This window comes from Caretta caretta, chromosome 27 (assembly GCF_965140235.1).
Source record: "Caretta caretta isolate rCarCar2 chromosome 27, rCarCar1.hap1, whole genome shotgun sequence".
In the NCBI taxonomy this organism is placed as follows: domain Eukaryota; kingdom Metazoa; phylum Chordata; order Testudines; family Cheloniidae; genus Caretta; species Caretta caretta.
The window spans coordinates 12,523,057-12,529,181 of NC_134232.1; positions in this window are offsets into that span (position 1 = coordinate 12,523,057).

The following is a 6,125-nucleotide window of genomic DNA, read 5'->3' on the forward strand; positions in this document are numbered from 1 at the left end:
TCACCCTGCCTCCCTAAGTGTCTGAGCGCACCTTTGTGCCTCAGTTTCCCCATCTGGGGCTGTTGATGCCAATTTGCCTCCGAGGGTGAGCCAACGGTTGGTTGGTGCTTTGTTGCTGTCGCATGCCTGTCACTCGCTGTTGTAGGGGGGAGCTGTCTCCTCTATCGGGGTTTCTCCTTCTTTGCAGGACTGTGGCTGTTCTCAGGGCAGTCAGCCTCTCAGGGGTTTACCCAGCACCTGTCGGCCTCGTTAGCGGGGAAGACGTGCCATGTAATTGCCAAGCAGCTGCCTGGGCTGTGAGCTGGCTCCCATCTCATTGACTCCAGTGGGGAAGGATTGGGCCATGGCAAACACAGCACCTGCTCTCTGAGTCTCACGTCTGCTCCAACAGCTGCCAGGGGGTAGAGGAAAAGGAGCTGTGGGGTCAGGTCACGCTCCAGCCCCATCCACCCCAGGCAGTGCCCCTGTTGCCCTGTGCTCGTTGCCCTGTGCTCGCTGCCCTGTGCTGCAAACCTTCGAGGCATGTTGCGGACGTGGCGTCTGAACTCCCCGGAGATGGATTTAATGTGATGTCCGTTGCTCCGAGCACATTTCCCTGCTGTGATTCACAGCATTCGCGGCTTTGATGGCTGGGAAATGGAGCCGATCCTGCGGCTTTCATTGGGTTAGAGAGAGGTTCATAACAATCCCAGTAATCCTGGAAATGGGACCCAGTCCAAGGCCTGGATCAGAACCCCAGGGGGAGGCTGGAATCTGAACCCAGATCTGAATTTGGGGTTCGGGCCTCTGGCGACCTAACAGACAAATCAACCCACTGGAATGAATGATGAATTATTAACCCTGGAATACAGTGTATTGCCCGGCTTTCGGAAACGGGGACAGGAACGCTGGGGGCCTCGCCACAGACATGTTGAGTGCAAACAAATCGCATGTGTGCGTGTGTTTGTTGGTGGGGGGGAGGTGTCTCTCTGCTTCTGGGGGCGTCTGAGTGTGTGGAGGGGGTGTATTTCTGTGTGAGTGGCTGTCCGTGGGCATGTCTGTACATGGACATTTGCACGTGGGTGCGCGTTAGTCTTACCCCAAAGGATGTGCTGAGCCGGGTGTTCCTCACAGCAGCGGTCAGAGACTGACACAAGCTGCAGTGGGGCGCCAGACCCACAGCTGGGAGCCAGAATCCCCAGGACTATAATCCACGCCCAGCTGGGCTCCGGCACCTACACAAGGCCACCTACACAAATGGGATCCAGACTTTGCGACACCATGCATGCCGGGCCGGAGGCCAGAATCTCCATGTGTGCGTCACACACCTAGCTGGGGCAGACGGACATCTGGAACCTCCAGGAGTGCCAGACACACAGCTGGAATGCCCAGGATTATCAGATGTGCACATCTGGAACGCCCGGGATTACCAGACGTGCACAGCTGGAACGCCCAGGATTATCAGATGTGCACCGCTGGAATGCCAAGGATTACCAGACATGCATAGCTGGCCTCCAGGCTGGGACACCTGCATGACCAGATCAGGCAAACATCCAGACACCCAGTGGGCAGAGAACGCAGGCCCGTGCCACCTGCCTCATCCAGCTACCCCCCAACCCCTTTTATCTCGCGGCCCAGAGGAGCTGCCCATACCTGGTCCTACATCACTTTCCGCTGCTTACGGCACAGCGCAGAGAGACGAGTGCTTTGCTGTCAGGGAGCCAGACTGGGCCCCTCAGCGCGGGATCCAGGAGGCCTTTTGCTCGGGGTGGGCCGGGGCTATGAAATATTCCAGGAGTTTTGTATGGCTGCAGCTCTCGCTGAGGCAATCTAGCACAGGGGCTGGATTGCCAGCCTCCAAGGGCTCTTCTTCTCCATAGGGCAAGGCAGTGCCCCACACTGGTCTCTGGGAGGTGTTCCAGGCACCACGACCCATTCACACCTTGGCCTTTCCACCCAGCTGTGGCAGTGGGTTTTCTGGGATGCAAGGGGGGGGGGGTCCGAGAAGGGCAATGTGGGGAAGAGCATGCTGGTCCCAAATGCTAATCAGCTTGTCACGGAGTCCCTGGGCGATGCTCTGGAACTGCTCCCCATGAAGCCAGTCAGGACTCTGGGGAAGTCTCCTTTCCGTGAGCAGCCTGTCTTCAGGACACACAGCTCACACAGAGCTTCCTGGGTCTGACCTCGGAGCATTCAGCATCCTCTGCCCCTCCGTGCGCTTCCCCCAGCGAGTCCCCTCAGGCAGGGCTCCTGGGGAAGCCAGAGGGTCCTGCACCCCAACTTCGCAGTCAGACGTGACTCTCAGCCAGCCAGTAAAACAAAGGTTTATTAGATGACAGGAACATGGTCCAAAACAGAGCTTGCTGGTGCAGAGAACAGGACCCCTCAGCTGGGTCCATTTTGGGGGGCAGTGAGCCAGACAACCCCGTCTGCACTTCACTCCATGTCCCAGCCAGCCCCAAACTGAAACTCCCTCCAGCCCCTCCTCCTCTGGGCTTTGTCCCTTTCCTGGGGCAGGAGGTCACCTGATTCTTTTGTTCTCCAACCCTTTAGCTCTCACCTTGCAGGGGGGAAGGGCCCAGGCCATCAGTTGCCAGGAAACAGGGTGTCGGCCATTCTCTGTGTCCAGACTCCTGCACACACCTGCCCTCTAGGGCTCTGCAATGATCATACACGCTTACCCCACCACCTAGATACTTAAGAACTGCCTAGGGGAAACTGAGGCACCCCCACACTATTCAGAGGAAACATTAAGAACAGTCCCACTTCGTCACACAGCTTCCCCTCCCCCAGTCCCTACCCCATGGCTCAGTGGTTGGCTGGTTTCAGTGGGGCACGGGGCATTTAGGGAAGAGATCCCCACTGCGACTGGGACAGGGCGCAAGCCCCAGTCTGGCTCCAATGGCCTTCCTGTGCTCGCGCATCATCACGCATCACTGGAACATCCCCTGGCCCCGAGGTCACAGGGGCTCTGGCCTCATGCTGCCTCAGTTTCCCCACCTGGAAAATTCAAACTGTAAATGTCAAAGGTGGGTTTCAACCCCCTGCCCTGCCATCCAGGTCATAAGAGGTCTGGGCAGGCAGGAGCGAGCCAGGCCATTCCAAAGGGAGAGGTCACTTGCGAAGGACGGGGCGGGAGCTAGGGTTCGCTTGCCAACACCTGCCCTGCCACTGGGGGCCAGCGCAAACACCATCGTGCCAGAGCAGTGTGGGGGCGGCTAATGAGTGAGAGCTCAAGCCAGGCAGAGACCAGGGTGATGGGCAGGTTAGAGAGTGTGTATGGGGCTGGGTGGCCAGGTTAGATTAGCTAGCAGGGTAGATCTAGGGCTGGATAGAGCAACAGGTATGGACGGGATGGTGTGATAGCAGAATGATGGATCGCTGGGACCAAAGCCCTGTGAACTGCCAAGCCCCAGAGCCCGGAAGGTGCGTCTCACCCAGCCTAGGGTCGGGCCACTGAGTCTGAGCCAAGCGTCCCCAGGGGACAAGGCTCAGCCCATGGTGGAGAAGGGGGGGCTGGGGGCCTTTGGCTGAGGCCTTGGGGGGGTGGGGGATGTCTCCGCTCAGTCACAGTAACCTGCAGACACCGCCCCCCTCCATCCCACAGGCAGGGCCGGCGCTGGCTTCTGCTGCTGCCCAGCGGCTCTGGCAAAGGCCATTAAGGAGTCCGGTGTCCCCACGGCCCCATCTGCAGCCCCCAGGCTGGCTCTAGCATTGCTGGCCTGTCCCTGCCGGAACAGATCCAATTACCCGGGCTAATTAAGTTATCGCTCTGCTGTCACCAGCCGCCTGCCTCGCTCTCCCTTCCTCGGCAAGGCTTTGTTACGGGACAGTTCAGTTCCTTCCTGGCTGAGCCGCTATCCTGGGCCCCATCCAAGGAGCTCAGGTCTCTCTGCACCCCCCCCCTCTGCCCCCCGCAGCTATCCCGGGCCCCTCACTCACCCCACAGCCCAGGGCCCCACCCCCACCCCAGGATCTTCTGTTTAGAGCAGGTGGCTGGGACTCAGGCCTCCTGGGTTCTAGTTGCAGCTCCAGGAGGGGAGTGGGTCTAGTGGTTAGAGGACTAGCCTGGGACCCAGGATCAAGTCCCTGCTCTGCCACAAACTCCCTGTATGACCTTGGCCAAGTCACTTAGCTTCTTTGTGCCTCAGTTTCCCATCTGTATGAAGGCACTACTAGCCCTGTCCTGCGTCCCAGCAGTGCGGCATTAAAGCACGGGAGGTGCTCAGGGTAACAGAGGCCATATACGCTAGATAGGGACTAGAGCAGGCACCTGCTTGCCAGGACTCCTGGGTTTTATTCCTAGCTTTGCTACTTATTACCTGTGGAACCTTGGGCAAATTAGGGGATGCCCCCCACCCCCCCCGTTCCTCAGTTTCCTCATCTGTAAAATGCCTGCTATGGATATGCAGCAGGGTATTAGGACGAATGCTGAGCCTTGCCAGGCTACTACCCCCCCAAACCCCCTGCCCCCCCCCCCCGGGCCCAGTCAGCGCTGAGGCAGACGTGCTGGGCAGAGACATTGTGGGGGCTTTTTTGTAATCCTCTCATCAAGCTGGGACAAAGCAGCGGGGGCAAGACCAAGCTGAGCGGGAGCTAACCTTGCTCGTGCCTGGGACCCTGTAGCCTCTCCACAACACTGCGAGGTCAAGTGACTTGGCCAAGGTCATCCAGGGAGCCAGGGTCAGAACCCAGGAGTCCTGATGCCTAAACCCTTTGCCCTAATCCAAAACCCCACTCCTATCGAGCTGTGGGGCTAGAACCCAGGCATCCTGCTCGCCCACGCCCATACCCTAACCCTGCCACCACCTTCCCAGCCGAAGACTGGGAACGAACCCAGGCATCCTGCCAGAGCAGGACCGTGATGCTGCAAGAGGAGGGTGCAGGCCCAGCAACCTTCCAATCCCGCCACTCTCTCGAAATCGCTCAGACAAAGGCTCCCCGCAGGCCAGCCTGTCTGCACGGCCCGGGACGCTCAATGGATGATGGAGCGACGCATGCCCCTCCCCCCCCGCCCCGAAATTTCCTCGGAAGACGCCCTAGTTCTGCCGTGTGCCAGGCTGGGGGGCTCCCGCGGCGTGGCCAGGAGCCAGACTGCCACCCTGCGCTGCCTGAGGCCGGGGACTCGTGAAAGACAGCGACCGGGCAGCCCTCCCAGGCTCTTAGCACCAGGCTGTGAGGCCTTTCTGCCCCCCCCCCCCCCCAGCCTCACGCACGGGCTCCTGGGGTTGTCTGCTCTTAGCTCAGGACCGAGCGCCCGACTCCGCTGGCAGGAGGCAGGTGGTCTGCTAAGTCCCACCCCGCTACTGATCGACGCCCCTCTGTCTGACCGCCCCCCTCCCATCCGAGACCCGCCACACGAGCCAGTCCCATCCAGGGTGCCATGCACTCCTGGCAATGCCCTTCGATCCCACCCTGGAGTCCCCTGCTAGTCCAGCCCCAGGCTGCTCACTCCCCAGCTCTGCTGCTGCCCCCCAAGCCTCCCCACTGTCCCCCCATTCCAGTGCTGAGCTCTTCCCACCCTCCCAACTCAGCTTGGCCCAATGCTCCGCAACCTCGTCCCCTACCCCCAGCTCTGCTGCTGCCCCCTCCAGTCCCACCCCACAGCCCCCCCCCCACACACACACACTGGGCCAGTCCTGCCCTGGGTTCCCTTGATCCTGGTTTGAAGCACCCAGTGCTCCCCCTCCCCCCCGCTGTGCAACAGAGTTCCCAGGGCCAGGCAGTGCCAGGTGCTTGTCGCACAGGACCAGGGCAGCAGGACAGTCTAGCGGTTAGAACAGGAGGCATGGGATGCTCTGAGGGGCATGTGATCTAGTGGATATAGCAGGCTGCTGGGAGCCAGGACTCCTGGATTCTAGGCCCAGCTCCAGGGAAAAGCATGGTGCAATGATTAAAGCAGGAAAATCCGTCTTTTCCCAGGGCTAGGAAGGTGCATTGCTCTGGGGTCAGACTAGGGGACTATAAACCAGGACTCCTGGGTTCTATTCCTGAGGCTGACACTCTTAGGCAAGGCAAGCCAGCCCTAGTGACCTTTCTCAGCTCCAACGGCCACCGAAGTCCTTCTCGCCGCTCCATGCCTCAGTTTCCCCACCCAGAAGGGGGCTGGAAAAGCCTGTGTGCCCTGGTGAGGGGAGGGTGTCTGA